The following is a 16,212-nucleotide window of genomic DNA, read 5'->3' on the forward strand; positions in this document are numbered from 1 at the left end:
TTCAACTGAAAATGAAAGGACTGCTGAAAATGTGTCTCCTCAGTCTCCTCCGCAAAAAACACAAGGTGCGAGCAGCTCGTCTCACTTTAGCTCTGCCAGTCAGGATGGCCGAGCGGTCTAAGGCGCCAGACTCAAGGCGACGTGCCTTCCTCAGGCAAGGGATTTCTGGTCTCTGAATGGAGGCGTGGGTTCGAATCCCACTTCTGACATGGGCTTTTATTTGAAGTGGCTATGGACAGACCCATCGCAGGGAAGTGGTTGTGCGAGAAAAGACGTCAAAATGGACACCGGTGAAGCTGACTGGCTATTTTCCAACATCAAGTCCTCCATGGAAGGTTAGCTGATTTTACTCAAAGGAACAAAATGAAATCTGCCCTTTTACTACAGACCTGACTATTTTTGCTACCACCCAAAATTCTGGCACAAGGTGTAATTGCATTCAGTTGAGAGCGGTGCCTTTGCCACTCCAGAGAGTGAAGACAGTCAGACAGGTAAAAGAAATGCTTGAGTTCAGCAGTGTTGAGGGCGTTTCAGCCGCAGTGTGATACAAAATAAGCGACAGTCTGGTCCAAATCGCTGTGCAGGGGGTATAGCTCAGTGGTAGAGCATTTGACTGCAGATCAAGAGGTCCCAGGTTCAAATCCTGGTGCCCCCTCAAACATGCTCGCAAGCTGGTGTGCCAAATCCGTTTGCCTAACTGTTTTGCCGTTTTTGTGTCAGCCTGGTAAAGTGGTCACTCCGTGACCTGAAAGCAAATGCTTCAACTGAAAATGAAAGGACTGCTGAAAATGTCTCCTCAGTCTCCTCCGCAAAAAACACAAGGTGCGAGCAGCTCGTCTCACTTTAGCTCTGCCAGTCAGGATGGCCGAGCGGTCTAAGGCGCCAGACTCAAGGCGACGTGCCTTCCTCAGGCAAGGGATTTCTGGTCTCCGAATGGAGGCGTGGGTTCGAATCCCACTTCTGACATGGGCTTTTATTTGAAGTGGCAATGGACAGACCCATCGCAGGGAAGTGGTTGTGCGAGAAAAGACGTCAAAATGGACACCGGTGAGGCTGACTGGCTATTTTCCAACATCAAGTCCTCCATGGAAGGTTAGCTGATTTTACTCAAAGGAACAAAATGAAATCTGCCCTTTTACTACAGACCTGACTATTTTTGCTACCACCCAAAATTCTGGCACAAGGTGTAATTGCATTCAGTTGAGAGCGGTGCCTTTGCCACTCCAGAGAGTGACGACAGTCAGACAGGTAAAAGAAATGCTTGAGTTCAGCAATGTTGAGGGCGTTTCAGCCGCAGTGTGATACAAAATTAGCGACAGTCTGGTCCAAATCGCTCTGCAGGGGGTATAGCTCAATGGTAGAGCATTTGACTGCAGATCAAGAGGTCCCAGGTTCAAATCCTGGTGCCCCCTCAAACATGCTCGCAAGCTGGCGTACCAAATCCGTTTGCCTAACTGTTTTGCCGTTTTTGTGTCAGCCTGGTAAAGTGGTCACTCCGTGACCTGAAAGCAAATGCTTCAACTGAAAATGAAAGGACTGCTGAAAATGTGTCTCCTCAGTCTCCTCCGCAAAAAACACAAGCTGCGAGCAGCTCGTCTCACTTTAGCTCTCCCAGTCAGGATGGCCGAGCGGTCTAAGGCGCCAGACTCAAGGCGACGTGCCTTCCTCAGGCAAGGGATTTCTGGTCTCCGAATGGAGGCGTGGGTTCGAATCCCACTTCTGACATGGGCTTTTATTTGAAGTGGCAATGGACAGACCCATCGCAGGGAAGTGGTTGTGCGAGAAAAGACCTCAAAATGGACACCGGTGAGGCTGACTGGCTATTTTCCAACATCAAGTCCTCCATGGAAGGTTAGCTGATTTTACTCAAAGGAACAAAATGAAATCTGCCCTTTTACTACAGACCTGACTATTTTTGCTACCACCCAAAATTCTGGCACAAGGTGTAATTGCATTCAGTTGAGAGCGGTGCCTTTGCCACTCCAGAGAGTGACGACAGTCAGACAGGTAAAAGAAATGCTTGAGTTCAGCAATGTTGAGGGCGTTTCAGCCGCAGTGTGATACAAAATTAGCGACAGTCTGGTCCAAATCGCTCTGCAGGGGGTATAGCTCAATGGTAGAGCATTTGACTGCAGATCAAGAGGTCCCAGGTTCAAATCCTGGTGCCCCCTCAAACATGCTCGCAAGCTGGCGTACCAAATCCGTTTGCCTAACTGTTTTGCCGTTTTTGTGTCAGCCTGGTAAAGTGGTCACTCCGTGACCTGAAAGCAAATGCTTCAACTGAAAATGAAAGGACTGCTGAAAATGTGTCTCCTCAGTCTCCTCCGCAAAAAACACAAGCTGCGAGCAGCTCGTCTCACTTTAGCTCTCCCAGTCAGGATGGCCGAGCGGTCTAAGGCGCCAGACTCAAGGCGACGTGCCTTCCTCAGGCAAGGGATTTCTGGTCTCCGAATGGAGGCGTGGGTTCGAATCCCACTTCTGACATGGGCTTTTATTTGAAGTGGCAATGGACAGACCCATCACAGGGAAATGGTTGTGCGAGAAAAGACCTCAAAATGGACACCGGTGAGGCTGACTGGCTATTTTCCAACATCAAGTCCTCCATGGAATATTAGCTGATTTTACTCAAAGGAACAAAATGAAATCTGCCCTTTTACTACAGACCTGACTATTTTTGCTACCACCCAAAATTCTGGCACAAGGTGTAATTGCATTCAGTTGAGAGCGGTGCCTTTGCCACTCCACAGAGTGAAGACAGTCAGACAGGTAAAAGAAATGCTTGAGTTCAGCAGTGTTGAGGGCGTTTCAGCCGCAGTGTGATACAAAATAAGCGACAGTCTGCTCCAACTAGCTGTGCAGGGGGTATAGCTCAGTGGTAGAGCATTTGACTGCAGATCAAGAGGTCCCAGGTTCAAATCCTGGTGCCCCCTCAAACATGCTCGCAAGCTGGTGTGCCAAATCCGTTTGCCTAACTGTTTTGCCGTTTTTGTGTCAGCCTGGTAAAGTGGTCACTCCGTGACCTGAAAGCAAATGCTTCAACTGAAAATGAAAGGACTGCTGAAAATGTCTCCTCAGTCTCCTCCGCAAAAAACACAAGGTGCGAGCAGCTCGTCTCACTTTAGCTCTGCCAGTCAGGATGGCCGAGCGGTCTAAGGCGCCAGACTCAAGGCGACGTGCCTTCCTCAGGCAAGGGATTTCTGGTCTCCGAATGGAGGCGTGGGTTCGAATCCCACTTCTGACATGGGCTTTTATTTGAAGTGGCAATGGACAGACCCATCGCAGGGAAGTGGTTGTGCGAGAAAAGACGTCAAAATGGACACCGGTGAGGCTGACTGGCTATTTTCCAACATCAAGTCCTCCATGGAAGGTTAGCTGATTTTACTCAAAGGAACAAAATGAAATCTGCCCTTTTACTACAGACCTGACTATTTTTGCTACCACCCAAAATTCTGGCACAAGGTGTAATTGCATTCAGTTGAGAGCGGTGCCTTTGCCACTCCAGAGAGTGACGACAGTCAGACAGGTAAAAGAAATGCTTGAGTTCAGCAATGTTGAGGGCGTTTCAGCCGCAGTGTGATACAAAATTAGCGACAGTCTGGTCCAAATCGCTCTGCAGGGGGTATAGCTCAGTGGTAGAGCATTTGACTGCAGATCGATCAAGAGGTCCCAGGTTCAAATCCTGGTGCCCCCTCAAACATGCTCGCAAGCTGGCGTACCAAATCCGTTTGCCTAACTGTTTTGCCGTTTTTGTGTCAGCCTGGTAAAGTGGTCACTCCGTGACCTGAAAGCAAATGCTTCAACTGAAAATGAAAGGACTGCTGAAAATGTGTCTCCTCAGTCTCCTCCGCAAAAAACACAAGCTGCGAGCAGCTCGTCTCACTTTAGCTCTCCCAGTCAGGATGGCCGAGCGGTCTAAGGCGCCAGACTCAAGGCGACGTGCCTTCCTCAGGCAAGGGATTTCTGGTCTCCGAATGGAGGCGTCGGTTCGAATCCCACTTCTGACATGGGCTTTTATTTGAAGTGGCAATGGACAGACCCATCGCAGGGAAGTGGTTGTGCGAGAAAAGACGTCAAAATGGACACCGGTGAGGCTGACTGGCTATTTTCCAACATCAAGTCCTCCATGGAAGGTTAGCTGATTTTACTCAAAGGAACAAAATGAAATCTGCCCTTTTACTACAGACCTGACTATTTTTGCTACCACCCAAAATTCTGGCACAAGGTGTAATTGCATTCAGTTGAGAGCGGTGCCTTTGCCACTCCAGAGAGTGACGACAGTCAGACAGGTAAAAGAAATGCTTGAGTTCAGCAATGTTGAGGGCGTTTCAGCCGCAGTGTGATACAAAATTAGCGACAGTCTGGTCCAAATCACTCTGCAGGGGGTATAGCTCAGTGGTAGAGCATTTGACTGCAGATCACGAGGTCCCAGGTTCAAATCCTGGTGCCCCCTCAAACATGCTCGCAAGCTGGCGTACCAAATCCGTTTGCCTAACTGTTTTGCCGTTTTTGTGTCAGCCTGGTAAAGTGGTCACTCCGTGACCTGAAAGCAAATGCTTCAACTGAAAATGAAAGGACTGCTGAAAATGTGTCTCCTCAGTCTCCTCCGCAAAAAACACAAGCTGCGAGCAGCTCGTCTCACTTTAGCTCTCCCAGTCAGGATGGCCGAGCGGTCTAAGGCGCCAGACTCAAGGCGACGTGCCTTCCTCAGGCAAGGGATTTCTGGTCTCCGAATGGAGGCGTGGGTTCGAATCCCACTTCTGACATGGGCTTTTATTTGAAGTGGCAATGGACAGACCCATCGCAGGGAAGTGGTTGTGCGAGAAAAGACGTCAAAATGGACACCGGTGAGGCTGACTGGCTATTTTCCAACATCAAGTCCTCCATGGAAGGTTAGCTGATTTTACTCAAAGGAACAAAATGAAATCTGCCCTTTTACTACAGACCTGACTATTTTTGCTACCACCCAAAATTCTGGCACAAGGTGTAATTGCATTCAGTTGAGAGCGGTGCCTTTGCCACTCCAGAGAGTGACGACAGTCAGACAGGTAAAAGAAATGCTTGAGTTCAGCAGTGTTGAGGGCGTTTCAGCCGCAGTGTGATACAAAATAAGCGACAGTCTGCTCCAACTAGCTTTGCAGGGGGTATAGCTCAGTGGTAGAGCATTTGACTGCAGATCAAGAGGTCCCAGGTTCAAATTCTGGTGCCCCCTCAAACATGCTCGCAAGCTGGTGTGCCAAATCCGTTTGCCTAACTGTTTTGCCGTTTTTGTGTCAGCCTGGTAAAGTGGTCACTCCGTGACCTGAAAGCAAATGCTTCAACTGAAAATGAAAGGACTGCTGAAAATGTGTCTCCTCAGTCTCCTCCGCAAAAAACACAAGCTGCGAGCAGCTCGTCTCACTTTAGCTCTCCCAGTCAGGATGGCCGAGCGGTCTAAGGCGCCAGACTCAAGGCGACGTGCCTTCCTCAGGCAAGGGATTTCTGGTCTCCGAATGGAGGCGTGGGTTCGAATCCCACTTCTGACATGGGCTTTTATTTGAAGAGGCAATGGACAGACCCATCGCAGGGAAGTGGTTGTGCGAGAAAAGACGTCAAAATGGACACCGGTGAGGCTGACTGGCTATTTTCCAACATCAAGTCCTCCATGGAAGGTTAGCTGATTTTACTCAAAGGAACAAAATGAAATCTGCCCTTTTACTACAGACCTGACTATTTTTGCTACCACCCAAAATTCTGGCACAAGGTGTAATTGCATTCAGTTGAGAGCGGTGCCTTTGCCACTCCAGAGAGTGAAGACAGTCAGACAGGTAAAAGAAATGCTTGAGTTCAGCAGTGTTGAGGGCGTTTCAGCCGCAGTGTGATACAAAATAAGCGACAGTCTGCTCCAACTCGCTGTGCAGGGGGTATAGCTCAGTGGTAGAGCATTTGACTGCAGATCAAGAGGTCCCAGGTTCAAATCCTGGTGCCCCCTCAAACATGCTCGCAAGCTGGCGTGCGCAAATCCGTTTGCCTAACTGTTTTGCCGTTTTTGTGTCAGCCTGGTAAAGTGGTCACTCCGTGACCTGAAAGCAAATGCTTCAACTGAAAATGAAAGGACTGCTGAAAATGTCTCCTCAGTCTCCTCCGCAAAAAACACAAGCTGCGAGCAGCTCGTCTCACTTTAGCTCTCCCAGTCAGGATGGCCGAGCGGTCTAAGGCGCCAGACTCAAGGCGACGTGCCTTCCTCAGGCAAGGGATTTCTGGTCTCCGAATGGAGGCGTGGGTTCGAATCCCACTTCTGACATGGGCTTTTATTTGAAGTGGCAATGGACAGACCCATCGCAGGGAAGTGGTTGTGCGAGAAAAGACGTCAAAATGGACACCGGTGAGGCTGACTGGCTATTTTCCAACATCAAGTCCTCCATGGAATATTAGCTGATTTTACTCAAAGGAACAAAATGAATTCTGCCCTTTTACTACAGACCTGACTATTTTTGCTACCACCCAAAATTCTGGCACAAGGTGTAATTGCATTCAGTTGAGAGCGGTGCCTTTGCCACTCCAGAGAGTGAAGACAGTCAGACAGGTAAAAGAAATGCTTGAGTTCAGCAGTGTTGAGGGCGTTTCAGCCGCAGTGTGATACAAAATAAGCGACAGTCTGCTCCAACTAGCTGTGCAGGGGGTATAGCTCAGTGGTAGAGCATTTGACTGCAGATCAAAAGGTCCCAGGTTCAAATCCTGGTGCCCCCTCAAACATGCTCGCAAGCTGGTGTGCCAAATCCGTTTGCCTAACTGTTTTGCCGTTTTTGTGTCAGCCTGGTAAAGTGGTCACTCCGTGACCTGAAAGCAAATGCTTCAACTGAAAATGAAAGGACTGCTGAAAATGTCTCCTCAGTCTCCTCCGCAAAAAACACAAGGTGCGAGCAGCTCGTCTCACTTTAGCTCTGCCAGTCAGGATGGCCGAGCGGTCTAAGGCGCCAGACTCAAGGCGACGTGCCTTCCTCAGGCAAGGGATTTCTGGTCTCCGAATGGAGGCGTGGGTTCGAATCCCACTTCTGACATGGGCTTTTATTTGAAGTGGCAATGGACAGACCCATCGCAGGGAAGTGGTTGTGCGAGAAAAGACGTCAAAATGGACACCGGTGAGGCTGACTGGCTATTTTCCAACATCAAGTCCTCCATGGAAGGTTAGCTGATTTTACTCAAAGGAACAAAATGAAATCTGCCCTTTTACTACAGACCTGACTATTTTTGCTACCACCCAAAATTCTGGCACAAGGTGTAATTGCATTCAGTTGAGAGCGGTGCCTTTGCCACTCCAGAGAGTGACGACAGTCAGACAGGTAAAAGAAATGCTTGAGTTCAGCAATGTTGAGGGCGTTTCAGCCGCAGTGTGATACAAAATTAGCGACAGTCTGGTCCAAATCGCTCTGCAGGGGGTATAGCTCAGTGGTAGAGCATTTGACTGCAGATCAAGAGGTCCCAGGTTCAAATCCTGGTGCCCCCTCAAACATGCTCGCAAGCTGGCGTACCAAATCCGTTTGCCCAACTGTTTTGCCGTTTTTGTGTCAGCCTGGTAAAGTGGTCACTCCGTGACCTGAAAGCAAATGCTTCAACTGAAAATGAAAGGACTGCTGAAAATGTGTCTCCTCAGTCTCCTCCGCAAAAAACACAAGCTGCGAGCAGCTCGTCTCACTTTAGCTCTCCCAGTCAGGATGGCCGAGCGGTCTAAGGCGCCAGACTCAAGGCGACGTGCCTTCCTCAGGCAAGGGATTTCTGGTCTCCGAATGGAGGCGTGGGTTCGAATCCCACTTCTGACACGGGCTTTTATTTGAAGTGGCAATGGACAGACCCATCGCAGGGAAGTGGTTGTGCGAGAAAAGACGTCAAAATGGACACCGGTGAGGCTGACTGGCTATTTTCCAACATCAAGTCCTCCATGGAAGGTTAGCTGATTTTACTCAAAGGAACAAAATGAAATCTGCCCTTTTACTACAGACCTGACTATTTTTGCTACCACCCAAAATTCTGGCACAAGGTGTAATTGCATTCAGTTGAGAGCGGTGCCTTTGCCACTCCAGAGAGTGAAGACAGTCAGACAGGTAAAAGAAATGCTTGAGTTCAGCAGTGTTGAGGGCGTTTCAGCCGCAGTGTGATACAAAATAAGCGACAGTCTGCTCCAACTCGCTGTGCAGGGGGTATAGCTCAGTGGTAGAGCATTTGACTGCAGATCAAGAGGTCCCAGGTTCAAATCCTGGTGCCCCCTCAAACATGCTCGCAAGCTGGTGTGCCAAATCCGTTTGCCTAACTGTTTTGCCGTTTTTGTGTCAGCCTGGTAAAGTGGTCACTCCGTGACCTGAAAGCAAATGCTTCAACTGAAAATGAAAGGACTGCTGAAAATGTCTCCTCAGTCTCCTCCGCAAAAAACACAAGCTGCGAGCAGCTCGTCTCACTTTAGCTCTCCCAGTCAGGATGGCCGAGCGGTCTAAGGCGCCAGACTCAAGGCGACGTGCCTTCCTCAGGCAAGGGATTTCTGGTCTCCGAATGGAGGCGTGGGTTCGAATCCCACTTCTGACATGGGCTTTTATTTGAAGTGGCAATGGACAGACCCATCGCAGGGAAGTGGTTGTGCGAGAAAAGACGTCAAAATGGACACCGGTGAGGCTGACTGGCTATTTTCCAACATCAAGTCCTCCATGGAAGGTTAGCTGATTTTACTCAAAGGAACAAAATGAAATCTGCCCTTTTACTACAGACCTGACTATTTTTGCTACCACCCAAAATTCTGGCACAAGGTGTAATTGCATTCAGTTGAGAGCGGTGCCTTTGCCACTCCAGAGAGTGACGACAGTCAGACAGGTAAAAGAAATGCTTGAGTTCAGCAGTGTTGAGGGCGTTTCAGCCGCAGTGTGATACAAAATAAGCGACAGTCTGCTCCAACTAGCTTTGCAGGGGGTATAGCTCAGTGGTAGAGCATTTGACTGCAGATCAAGAGGTCCCAGGTTCAAATTCTGGTGCCCCCTCAAACATGCTCGCAAGCTGGTGTGCCAAATCCGTTTGCCTAACTGTTTTGCCGTTTTTGTGTCAGCCTGGTAAAGTGGTCACTCCGTGACCTGAAAGCAAATGCTTCAACTGAAAATGAAAGGACTGCTGAAAATGTGTCTCCTCAGTCTCCTCCGCAAAAAACACAAGCTGCGAGCAGCTCGTCTCACTTTAGCTCTCCCAGTCAGGATGGCCGAGCGGTCTAAGGCGCCAGACTCAAGGCGACGTGCCTTCCTCAGGCAAGGGATTTCTGGTCTCCGAATGGAGGCGTGGGTTCGAATCCCACTTCTGACATGGGCTTTTATTTGAAGAGGCAATGGACAGACCCATCGCAGGGAAGTGGTTGTGCGAGAAAAGACGTCAAAATGGACACCGGTGAGGCTGACTGGCTATTTTCCAACATCAAGTCCTCCATGGAAGGTTAGCTGATTTTACTCAAAGGAACAAAATGAAATCTGCCCTTTTACTACAGACCTGACTATTTTTGCTACCACCCAAAATTCTGGCACAAGGTGTAATTGCATTCAGTTGAGAGCGGTGCCTTTGCCACTCCAGAGAGTGAAGACAGTCAGACAGGTAAAAGAAATGCTTGAGTTCAGCAGTGTTGAGGGCGTTTCAGCCGCAGTGTGATACAAAATAAGCGACAGTCTGCTCCAACTCGCTGTGCAGGGGGTATAGCTCAGTGGTAGAGCATTTGACTGCAGATCAAGAGGTCCCAGGTTCAAATCCTGGTGCCCCCTCAAACATGCTCGCAAGCTGGCGTGCGCAAATCCGTTTGCCTAACTGTTTTGCCGTTTTTGTGTCAGCCTGGTAAAGTGGTCACTCCGTGACCTGAAAGCAAATGCTTCAACTGAAAATGAAAGGACTGCTGAAAATGTCTCCTCAGTCTCCTCCGCAAAAAACACAAGCTGCGAGCAGCTCGTCTCACTTTAGCTCTCCCAGTCAGGATGGCCGAGCGGTCTAAGGCGCCAGACTCAAGGCGACGTGCCTTCCTCAGGCAAGGGATTTCTGGTCTCCGAATGGAGGCGTGGGTTCGAATCCCACTTCTGACATGGGCTTTTATTTGAAGTGGCAATGGACAGACCCATCGCAGGGAAGTGGTTGTGCGAGAAAAGACGTCAAAATGGACACCGGTGAGGCTGACTGGCTATTTTCCAACATCAAGTCCTCCATGGAATATTAGCTGATTTTACTCAAAGGAACAAAATGAATTCTGCCCTTTTACTACAGACCTGACTATTTTTGCTACCACCCAAAATTCTGGCACAAGGTGTAATTGCATTCAGTTGAGAGCGGTGCCTTTGCCACTCCAGAGAGTGAAGACAGTCAGACAGGTAAAAGAAATGCTTGAGTTCAGCAGTGTTGAGGGCGTTTCAGCCGCAGTGTGATACAAAATAAGCGACAGTCTGCTCCAACTAGCTGTGCAGGGGGTATAGCTCAGTGGTAGAGCATTTGACTGCAGATCAAAAGGTCCCAGGTTCAAATCCTGGTGCCCCCTCAAACATGCTCGCAAGCTGGTGTGCCAAATCCGTTTGCCTAACTGTTTTGCCGTTTTTGTGTCAGCCTGGTAAAGTGGTCACTCCGTGACCTGAAAGCAAATGCTTCAACTGAAAATGAAAGGACTGCTGAAAATGTCTCCTCAGTCTCCTCCGCAAAAAACACAAGGTGCGAGCAGCTCGTCTCACTTTAGCTCTGCCAGTCAGGATGGCCGAGCGGTCTAAGGCGCCAGACTCAAGGCGACGTGCCTTCCTCAGGCAAGGGATTTCTGGTCTCCGAATGGAGGCGTGGGTTCGAATCCCACTTCTGACATGGGCTTTTATTTGAAGTGGCAATGGACAGACCCATCGCAGGGAAGTGGTTGTGCGAGAAAAGACGTCAAAATGGACACCGGTGAGGCTGACTGGCTATTTTCCAACATCAAGTCCTCCATGGAAGGTTAGCTGATTTTACTCAAAGGAACAAAATGAAATCTGCCCTTTTACTACAGACCTGACTATTTTTGCTACCACCCAAAATTCTGGCACAAGGTGTAATTGCATTCAGTTGAGAGCGGTGCCTTTGCCACTCCAGAGAGTGACGACAGTCAGACAGGTAAAAGAAATGCTTGAGTTCAGCAATGTTGAGGGCGTTTCAGCCGCAGTGTGATACAAAATTAGCGACAGTCTGGTCCAAATCGCTCTGCAGGGGGTATAGCTCAGTGGTAGAGCATTTGACTGCAGATCAAGAGGTCCCAGGTTCAAATCCTGGTGCCCCCTCAAACATGCTCGCAAGCTGGCGTACCAAATCCGTTTGCCCAACTGTTTTGCCGTTTTTGTGTCAGCCTGGTAAAGTGGTCACTCCGTGACCTGAAAGCAAATGCTTCAACTGAAAATGAAAGGACTGCTGAAAATGTGTCTCCTCAGTCTCCTCCGCAAAAAACACAAGCTGCGAGCAGCTCGTCTCACTTTAGCTCTCCCAGTCAGGATGGCCGAGCGGTCTAAGGCGCCAGACTCAAGGCGACGTGCCTTCCTCAGGCAAGGGATTTCTGGTCTCCGAATGGAGGCGTGGGTTCGAATCCCACTTCTGACACGGGCTTTTATTTGAAGTGGCAATGGACAGACCCATCGCAGGGAAGTGGTTGTGCGAGAAAAGACGTCAAAATGGACACCGGTGAGGCTGACTGGCTATTTTCCAACATCAAGTCCTCCATGGAAGGTTAGCTGATTTTACTCAAAGGAACAAAATGAAATCTGCCCTTTTACTACAGACCTGACTATTTTTGCTACCACCCAAAATTCTGGCACAAGGTGTAATTGCATTCAGTTGAGAGCGGTGCCTTTGCCACTCCAGAGAGTGAAGACAGTCAGACAGGTAAAAGAAATGCTTGAGTTCAGCAGTGTTGAGGGCGTTTCAGCCGCAGTGTGATACAAAATAAGCGACAGTCTGCTCCAACTCGCTGTGCAGGGGGTATAGCTCAGTGGTAGAGCATTTGACTGCAGATCAAGAGGTCCCAGGTTCAAATCCTGGTGCCCCCTCAAACATGCTCGCAAGCTGGTGTGCCAAATCCGTTTGCCTAACTGTTTTGCCGTTTTTGTGTCAGCCTGGTAAAGTGGTCACTCCGTGACCTGAAAGCAAATGCTTCAACTGAAAATGAAAGGACTGCTGAAAATGTCTCCTCAGTCTCCTCCGCAAAAAACACAAGCTGCGAGCAGCTCGTCTCACTTTAGCTCTCCCAGTCAGGATGGCCGAGCGGTCTAAGGCGCCAGACTCAAGGCGACGTGCCTTCCTCAGGCAAGGGATTTCTGGTCTCCGAATGGAGGCGTGGGTTCGAATCCCACTTCTGACATGGGCTTTTATTTGAAGTGGCAATGGACAGACCCATCGCAGGGAAGTGGTTGTGCGAGAAAAGACGTCAAAATGGACACCGGTGAGGCTGACTGGCTATTTTCCAACATCAAGTCCTCCATGGAATATTAGCTGATTTTACTCAAAGGAACAAAATGAAATCTGCCCTTTTACTACAGACCTGACTATTTTTGCTACCACACAAAATTCTGGCACAAGGTGTAATTGCATTCAGTTGAGAGCGGTGCCTTTGCCACTCCAGAGAGTGAAGACAGTCAGACAGGTAAAAGAAATGCTTGAGTTCAGCAGTGTTGAGGGCGTTTCAGCCGCAGTGTGATACAAAATAAGCGACAGTCTGCTCCAACTAGCTGTGCAGGGGGTATAGCTCAGTGGTAGAGCATTTGACTGCAGATCAAGAGGTCCCAGGTTCAAATCCTGGTGCCCCCTCAAACATGCTCGCAAGCTGGTGTGCCAAATCCGTTTGCCTAACTGTTTTGCCGTTTTTGTGTCAGCCTGGTAAAGTGGTCACTCCGTGACCTGAAAGCAAATGCTTCAACTGAAAATGAAAGGACTGCTGAAAATGTCTCCTCAGTCTCCTCCGCAAAAAACACAAGCTGCGAGCAGCTCGTCTCACTTTAGCTCTCCCAGTCAGGATGGCCGAGCGGTCTAAGGCGCCAGACTCAAGGCGACGTGCCTTCCTCAGGCAAGGGATTTCTGGTCTCCGAATGGAGGCGTGGGTTCGAATCCCACTTCTGACATGGGCTTTTATTTGAAGTGGCAATGGACAGACCCATCGCAGGGAAGTGGTTGTGCGAGAAAAGACGTCAAAATGGACACCGGTGAGGCTGACTGGCTATTTTCCAACATCAAGTCCTCCATGGAAGGTTAGCTGATTTTACTCAAAGGAACAAAATGAAATCTGCCCTTTTACTACAGACCTGACTATTTTTGCTACCACCCAAAATTCTGGCACAAGGTGTAATTGCATTCAGTTGAGAGCGGTGCCTTTGCCACTCCAGAGAGTGACGACAGTCAGACAGGTAAAAGAAATGCTTGAGTTCAGCAATGTTGAGGGCGTTTCAGCCGCAGTGTGATACAAAATTAGCGACAGTCTGGTCCAAATCGGTCTGCAGGGGGTATAGCTCAGTGGTAGAGCATTTGACTGCAGATCAAGAGGTCCCAGGTTCAAATCCTGGTGCCCCCTCAAACATGCTCGCAAGCTGGCGTACCAAATCCGTTTGCCTAACTGTTTTGCCGTTTTTGTGTCAGCCTGGTAAAGTGGTCACTCTGTGACCTGAAAGCAAATGCTTCAACTGATAATGAAAGGACTGCTGAAAATGTGTCTCCTCAGTCTCCTCCGCAAAAAACACAAGCTGCGAGCAGCTCGTCTCACTTTAGCTCTCCCAGTCAGGATGGCCGAGCCGTCTAAGGCGCCAGACTCAAGGCGACGTGCCTTCCTCAGGCAAGGGATTTCTGGTCTCCGAATGGAGGCGTGGGTTCGAATCCCACTTCTGACATGGGCTTTTATTTGAAGTGGCAATGGACAGACCCATCGCAGGGAAGTGGTTGTGCGAGAAAAGACGTCAAAATGGACACCGGTGAGGCTGACTGGCTATTTTCCAACATCAAGTCCTCCATGGAAGGTTAGCTGATTTTACTCAAAGGAACAAAATGAAATCTGCCCTTTTACTACAGACCTGACTATTTTTGCTACCACCCAAAATTCTGGCACAAGGTGTAATTGCATTCAGTTGAGAGCGGTGCCTTTGCCACTCCAGAGAGTGACGACAGTCAGACAGGTAAAAGAAATGCTTGAGTTCAGCAATGTTGAGGGCGTTTCAGCCGCAGTGTGATACAAAATTAGCGACAGTCTGGTCCAAATCGCTCTGCAGGGGGTATAGCTCAGTGGTAGAGCATTTGACTGCAGATCAAGAGGTCCCAGGTTCAAATCCTGGTGCCCCCTCAAACATGCTCGCAAGCTGGCGTACCAAATCCGTTTGCCCAACTGTTTTGCCGTTTTTGTGTCAGCCTGGTAAAGTGGTCACTCCGTGACCTGAAAGCAAATGCTTCAACTGAAAATGAAAGGACTGCTGAAAATGTGTCTCCTCAGTCTCCTCCGCAAAAAACACAAGCTGCGAGCAGCTCGTCTCACTTTAGCTCTCCCAGTCAGGATGGCCGAGCGGTCTAAGGCGCCAGACTCAAGGCGACGTGCCTTCCTCAGGCAAGGGATTTCTGGTCTCCGAATGGAGGCGTGGGTTCGAATCCCACTTCTGACATGGGCTTTTATTTGAAGTGGCAATGGACAGACCCATCGCAGGGAAGTGGTTGTGCGAGAAAAGACGTCAAAATGGACACCGGTGAGGCTGACTGGCTATTTTCCAACATCAAGTCCTCCATGGAATATTAGCTGATTTTACTCAAAGGAACAAAATGAAATCTGCCCTTTTACTACAGACCTGACTATTTTTGCTACCACACAAAATTCTGGCACAAGGTGTAATTGCATTCAGTTGAGAGCGGTGCCTTTGCCACTCCAGAGAGTGAAGACAGTCAGACAGGTAAAAGAAATGCTTGAGTTCAGCAGTGTTGAGGGCGTTTCAGCCGCAGTGTGATACAAAATAAGCGACAGTCTGCTCCAACTAGCTGTGCAGGGGGTATAGCTCAGTGGTAGAGCATTTGACTGCAGATCAAGAGGTCCCAGGTTCAAATCCTGGTGCCCCCTCAAACATGCTCGCAAGCTGGTGTGCCAAATCCGTTTGCCTAACTGTTTTGCCGTTTTTGTGTCAGCCTGGTAAAGTGGTCACTCCGTGACCTGAAAGCAAATGCTTCAACTGAAAATGAAAGGACTGCTGAAAATGTCTCCTCAGTCTCCTCCGCAAAAAACACAAGCTGCGAGCAGCTCGTCTCACTTTAGCTCTCCCAGTCAGGATGGCCGAGCGGTCTAAGGCGCCAGACTCAAGGCGACGTGCCTTCCTCAGGCAAGGGATTTCTGGTCTCCGAATGGAGGCGTGGGTTCGAATCCCACTTCTGACATGGGCTTTTATTTGAAGTGGCAATGGACAGACCCATCGCAGGGAAGTGGTTGTGCGAGAAAAGACGTCAAAATGGACACCGGTGAGGCTGACTGGCTATTTTCCAACATCAAGTCCTCCATGGAAGGTTAGCTGATTTTACTCAAAGGAACAAAATGAAATCTGCCCTTTTACTACAGACCTGACTATTTTTGCTACCACCCAAAATTCTGGCACAAGGTGTAATTACATTCAGTTGAGAGCGGTGCCTTTGCCACTCCAGAGAGTGACGACAGTCAGACAGGTAAAAGAAATGCTTGAGTTCAGCAATGTTGAGGGCGTTTCAGCCGCAGTGTGATACAAAATTAGCGACAGTCTGGTCCAAATCGGTCTGCAGGGGGTATAGCTCAGTGGTAGAGCATTTGACTGCAGATCAAGAGGTCCCAGGTTCAAATCCTGGTGCCCCCTCAAACATGCTCGCAAGCTGGCGTACCAAATCCGTTTGCCTAACTGTTTTGCCGTTTTTGTGTCAGCCTGGTAAAGTGGTCACTCTGTGACCTGAAAGCAAATGCTTCAACTGATAATGAAAGGACTGCTGAAAATGTGTCTCCTCAGTCTCCTCCGCAAAAAACACAAGCTGCGAGCAGCTCGTCTCACTTTAGCTCTCCCAGTCAGGATGGCCGAGCCGTCTAAGGCGCCAGACTCAAGGCGACGTGCCTTCCTCAGGCAAGGGATTTCTGGTCTCCGAATGGAGGCGTGGGTTCGAATCCCACTTCTGACATGGGCTTTTATTTGAAGTGGCAATGGACAGACCCATCGCAGGGAAGTGGTTGTGCGAGAAAAGACGTCAAAATGGACA

At 49.2% G+C, this 16,212-nt stretch overlaps 43 non-coding genes across 43 annotated transcripts; all 43 read left to right on the plus strand.

Moving 5' to 3' along the window:
* Positions 1-98: 98 nt before the first annotated feature.
* Positions 99-209, plus strand: trnal-caa (transfer RNA leucine (anticodon CAA)). Its single transcript has 2 exons — positions 99-136; positions 164-209. It is a non-coding gene; the product is annotated as a tRNA-Leu (tRNA).
* A 374-nt stretch (positions 210-583) lies between these two features.
* trnac-gca (transfer RNA cysteine (anticodon GCA)) lies at positions 584-655 on the plus strand. The gene has a single exon. It is a non-coding gene; the product is annotated as a tRNA-Cys (tRNA).
* Positions 656-855: 200 nt separating this feature from the next.
* On the plus strand, positions 856-966 carry trnal-caa (transfer RNA leucine (anticodon CAA)). Its single transcript has 2 exons — positions 856-893; positions 921-966. It is a non-coding gene; the product is annotated as a tRNA-Leu (tRNA).
* Positions 967-1,340: 374 nt separating this feature from the next.
* trnac-gca (transfer RNA cysteine (anticodon GCA)) lies at positions 1,341-1,412 on the plus strand. The gene has a single exon. It is a non-coding gene; the product is annotated as a tRNA-Cys (tRNA).
* Positions 1,413-1,614: 202 nt separating this feature from the next.
* On the plus strand, positions 1,615-1,725 carry trnal-caa (transfer RNA leucine (anticodon CAA)). The gene is made up of 2 exons: positions 1,615-1,652; positions 1,680-1,725. It is a non-coding gene; the product is annotated as a tRNA-Leu (tRNA).
* Positions 1,726-2,099: 374 nt separating this feature from the next.
* On the plus strand, positions 2,100-2,171 carry trnac-gca (transfer RNA cysteine (anticodon GCA)). The gene has a single exon. It is a non-coding gene; the product is annotated as a tRNA-Cys (tRNA).
* Positions 2,172-2,373: 202 nt separating this feature from the next.
* trnal-caa (transfer RNA leucine (anticodon CAA)) lies at positions 2,374-2,484 on the plus strand. The gene is made up of 2 exons: positions 2,374-2,411; positions 2,439-2,484. It is a non-coding gene; the product is annotated as a tRNA-Leu (tRNA).
* Positions 2,485-2,858: 374 nt separating this feature from the next.
* trnac-gca (transfer RNA cysteine (anticodon GCA)) lies at positions 2,859-2,930 on the plus strand. Its single transcript has one exon. It is a non-coding gene; the product is annotated as a tRNA-Cys (tRNA).
* A 200-nt stretch (positions 2,931-3,130) lies between these two features.
* Positions 3,131-3,241, plus strand: trnal-caa (transfer RNA leucine (anticodon CAA)). The gene is made up of 2 exons: positions 3,131-3,168; positions 3,196-3,241. It is a non-coding gene; the product is annotated as a tRNA-Leu (tRNA).
* Positions 3,242-3,615: 374 nt separating this feature from the next.
* trnac-gca (transfer RNA cysteine (anticodon GCA)) lies at positions 3,616-3,691 on the plus strand. Its single transcript is given in 2 exon segments — positions 3,616-3,651; positions 3,656-3,691. It is a non-coding gene; the product is annotated as a tRNA-Cys (tRNA).
* A 202-nt stretch (positions 3,692-3,893) lies between these two features.
* On the plus strand, positions 3,894-4,004 carry trnal-caa (transfer RNA leucine (anticodon CAA)). Its single transcript has 2 exons — positions 3,894-3,931; positions 3,959-4,004. It is a non-coding gene; the product is annotated as a tRNA-Leu (tRNA).
* Positions 4,005-4,378: 374 nt separating this feature from the next.
* Positions 4,379-4,450, plus strand: trnac-gca (transfer RNA cysteine (anticodon GCA)). The gene has a single exon. It is a non-coding gene; the product is annotated as a tRNA-Cys (tRNA).
* A 202-nt stretch (positions 4,451-4,652) lies between these two features.
* trnal-caa (transfer RNA leucine (anticodon CAA)) lies at positions 4,653-4,763 on the plus strand. Its single transcript has 2 exons — positions 4,653-4,690; positions 4,718-4,763. It is a non-coding gene; the product is annotated as a tRNA-Leu (tRNA).
* A 374-nt stretch (positions 4,764-5,137) lies between these two features.
* On the plus strand, positions 5,138-5,209 carry trnac-gca (transfer RNA cysteine (anticodon GCA)). Its single transcript has one exon. It is a non-coding gene; the product is annotated as a tRNA-Cys (tRNA).
* Positions 5,210-5,411: 202 nt separating this feature from the next.
* On the plus strand, positions 5,412-5,522 carry trnal-caa (transfer RNA leucine (anticodon CAA)). Its single transcript has 2 exons — positions 5,412-5,449; positions 5,477-5,522. It is a non-coding gene; the product is annotated as a tRNA-Leu (tRNA).
* A 374-nt stretch (positions 5,523-5,896) lies between these two features.
* trnac-gca (transfer RNA cysteine (anticodon GCA)) lies at positions 5,897-5,968 on the plus strand. The gene has a single exon. It is a non-coding gene; the product is annotated as a tRNA-Cys (tRNA).
* A 201-nt stretch (positions 5,969-6,169) lies between these two features.
* On the plus strand, positions 6,170-6,280 carry trnal-caa (transfer RNA leucine (anticodon CAA)). The gene is made up of 2 exons: positions 6,170-6,207; positions 6,235-6,280. It is a non-coding gene; the product is annotated as a tRNA-Leu (tRNA).
* A 374-nt stretch (positions 6,281-6,654) lies between these two features.
* trnac-gca (transfer RNA cysteine (anticodon GCA)) lies at positions 6,655-6,726 on the plus strand. The gene has a single exon. It is a non-coding gene; the product is annotated as a tRNA-Cys (tRNA).
* Positions 6,727-6,926: 200 nt separating this feature from the next.
* Positions 6,927-7,037, plus strand: trnal-caa (transfer RNA leucine (anticodon CAA)). The gene is made up of 2 exons: positions 6,927-6,964; positions 6,992-7,037. It is a non-coding gene; the product is annotated as a tRNA-Leu (tRNA).
* Positions 7,038-7,411: 374 nt separating this feature from the next.
* On the plus strand, positions 7,412-7,483 carry trnac-gca (transfer RNA cysteine (anticodon GCA)). The gene has a single exon. It is a non-coding gene; the product is annotated as a tRNA-Cys (tRNA).
* A 202-nt stretch (positions 7,484-7,685) lies between these two features.
* trnal-caa (transfer RNA leucine (anticodon CAA)) lies at positions 7,686-7,796 on the plus strand. Its single transcript has 2 exons — positions 7,686-7,723; positions 7,751-7,796. It is a non-coding gene; the product is annotated as a tRNA-Leu (tRNA).
* A 374-nt stretch (positions 7,797-8,170) lies between these two features.
* trnac-gca (transfer RNA cysteine (anticodon GCA)) lies at positions 8,171-8,242 on the plus strand. Its single transcript has one exon. It is a non-coding gene; the product is annotated as a tRNA-Cys (tRNA).
* A 200-nt stretch (positions 8,243-8,442) lies between these two features.
* On the plus strand, positions 8,443-8,553 carry trnal-caa (transfer RNA leucine (anticodon CAA)). The gene is made up of 2 exons: positions 8,443-8,480; positions 8,508-8,553. It is a non-coding gene; the product is annotated as a tRNA-Leu (tRNA).
* A 374-nt stretch (positions 8,554-8,927) lies between these two features.
* trnac-gca (transfer RNA cysteine (anticodon GCA)) lies at positions 8,928-8,999 on the plus strand. The gene has a single exon. It is a non-coding gene; the product is annotated as a tRNA-Cys (tRNA).
* Positions 9,000-9,201: 202 nt separating this feature from the next.
* On the plus strand, positions 9,202-9,312 carry trnal-caa (transfer RNA leucine (anticodon CAA)). Its single transcript has 2 exons — positions 9,202-9,239; positions 9,267-9,312. It is a non-coding gene; the product is annotated as a tRNA-Leu (tRNA).
* Positions 9,313-9,686: 374 nt separating this feature from the next.
* trnac-gca (transfer RNA cysteine (anticodon GCA)) lies at positions 9,687-9,758 on the plus strand. Its single transcript has one exon. It is a non-coding gene; the product is annotated as a tRNA-Cys (tRNA).
* A 201-nt stretch (positions 9,759-9,959) lies between these two features.
* On the plus strand, positions 9,960-10,070 carry trnal-caa (transfer RNA leucine (anticodon CAA)). Its single transcript has 2 exons — positions 9,960-9,997; positions 10,025-10,070. It is a non-coding gene; the product is annotated as a tRNA-Leu (tRNA).
* A 374-nt stretch (positions 10,071-10,444) lies between these two features.
* On the plus strand, positions 10,445-10,516 carry trnac-gca (transfer RNA cysteine (anticodon GCA)). Its single transcript has one exon. It is a non-coding gene; the product is annotated as a tRNA-Cys (tRNA).
* A 200-nt stretch (positions 10,517-10,716) lies between these two features.
* On the plus strand, positions 10,717-10,827 carry trnal-caa (transfer RNA leucine (anticodon CAA)). The gene is made up of 2 exons: positions 10,717-10,754; positions 10,782-10,827. It is a non-coding gene; the product is annotated as a tRNA-Leu (tRNA).
* Positions 10,828-11,201: 374 nt separating this feature from the next.
* trnac-gca (transfer RNA cysteine (anticodon GCA)) lies at positions 11,202-11,273 on the plus strand. The gene has a single exon. It is a non-coding gene; the product is annotated as a tRNA-Cys (tRNA).
* A 202-nt stretch (positions 11,274-11,475) lies between these two features.
* trnal-caa (transfer RNA leucine (anticodon CAA)) lies at positions 11,476-11,586 on the plus strand. The gene is made up of 2 exons: positions 11,476-11,513; positions 11,541-11,586. It is a non-coding gene; the product is annotated as a tRNA-Leu (tRNA).
* A 374-nt stretch (positions 11,587-11,960) lies between these two features.
* trnac-gca (transfer RNA cysteine (anticodon GCA)) lies at positions 11,961-12,032 on the plus strand. Its single transcript has one exon. It is a non-coding gene; the product is annotated as a tRNA-Cys (tRNA).
* Positions 12,033-12,232: 200 nt separating this feature from the next.
* On the plus strand, positions 12,233-12,343 carry trnal-caa (transfer RNA leucine (anticodon CAA)). The gene is made up of 2 exons: positions 12,233-12,270; positions 12,298-12,343. It is a non-coding gene; the product is annotated as a tRNA-Leu (tRNA).
* A 374-nt stretch (positions 12,344-12,717) lies between these two features.
* trnac-gca (transfer RNA cysteine (anticodon GCA)) lies at positions 12,718-12,789 on the plus strand. Its single transcript has one exon. It is a non-coding gene; the product is annotated as a tRNA-Cys (tRNA).
* A 200-nt stretch (positions 12,790-12,989) lies between these two features.
* Positions 12,990-13,100, plus strand: trnal-caa (transfer RNA leucine (anticodon CAA)). Its single transcript has 2 exons — positions 12,990-13,027; positions 13,055-13,100. It is a non-coding gene; the product is annotated as a tRNA-Leu (tRNA).
* Positions 13,101-13,474: 374 nt separating this feature from the next.
* On the plus strand, positions 13,475-13,546 carry trnac-gca (transfer RNA cysteine (anticodon GCA)). Its single transcript has one exon. It is a non-coding gene; the product is annotated as a tRNA-Cys (tRNA).
* Positions 13,547-13,748: 202 nt separating this feature from the next.
* Positions 13,749-13,859, plus strand: trnal-caa (transfer RNA leucine (anticodon CAA)). Its single transcript has 2 exons — positions 13,749-13,786; positions 13,814-13,859. It is a non-coding gene; the product is annotated as a tRNA-Leu (tRNA).
* A 374-nt stretch (positions 13,860-14,233) lies between these two features.
* trnac-gca (transfer RNA cysteine (anticodon GCA)) lies at positions 14,234-14,305 on the plus strand. Its single transcript has one exon. It is a non-coding gene; the product is annotated as a tRNA-Cys (tRNA).
* Positions 14,306-14,507: 202 nt separating this feature from the next.
* On the plus strand, positions 14,508-14,618 carry trnal-caa (transfer RNA leucine (anticodon CAA)). Its single transcript has 2 exons — positions 14,508-14,545; positions 14,573-14,618. It is a non-coding gene; the product is annotated as a tRNA-Leu (tRNA).
* A 374-nt stretch (positions 14,619-14,992) lies between these two features.
* Positions 14,993-15,064, plus strand: trnac-gca (transfer RNA cysteine (anticodon GCA)). The gene has a single exon. It is a non-coding gene; the product is annotated as a tRNA-Cys (tRNA).
* A 200-nt stretch (positions 15,065-15,264) lies between these two features.
* Positions 15,265-15,375, plus strand: trnal-caa (transfer RNA leucine (anticodon CAA)). Its single transcript has 2 exons — positions 15,265-15,302; positions 15,330-15,375. It is a non-coding gene; the product is annotated as a tRNA-Leu (tRNA).
* A 374-nt stretch (positions 15,376-15,749) lies between these two features.
* trnac-gca (transfer RNA cysteine (anticodon GCA)) lies at positions 15,750-15,821 on the plus strand. The gene has a single exon. It is a non-coding gene; the product is annotated as a tRNA-Cys (tRNA).
* A 202-nt stretch (positions 15,822-16,023) lies between these two features.
* Positions 16,024-16,134, plus strand: trnal-caa (transfer RNA leucine (anticodon CAA)). The gene is made up of 2 exons: positions 16,024-16,061; positions 16,089-16,134. It is a non-coding gene; the product is annotated as a tRNA-Leu (tRNA).
* The last annotated feature ends 78 nt before the right edge of the window (positions 16,135-16,212 follow it).

The sequence above is a fragment of the Alosa pseudoharengus genome, unplaced genomic scaffold, assembly GCF_046254945.1.
Source record: "Alosa pseudoharengus isolate Yale_2024_CS ecotype anadromous, Long Island Sound unplaced genomic scaffold, YU_APseudo_1.1 YU_APseudo_1.1_scf_6, whole genome shotgun sequence".
NCBI lineage: Eukaryota > Metazoa > Chordata > Actinopteri > Clupeiformes > Clupeidae > Alosa > Alosa pseudoharengus.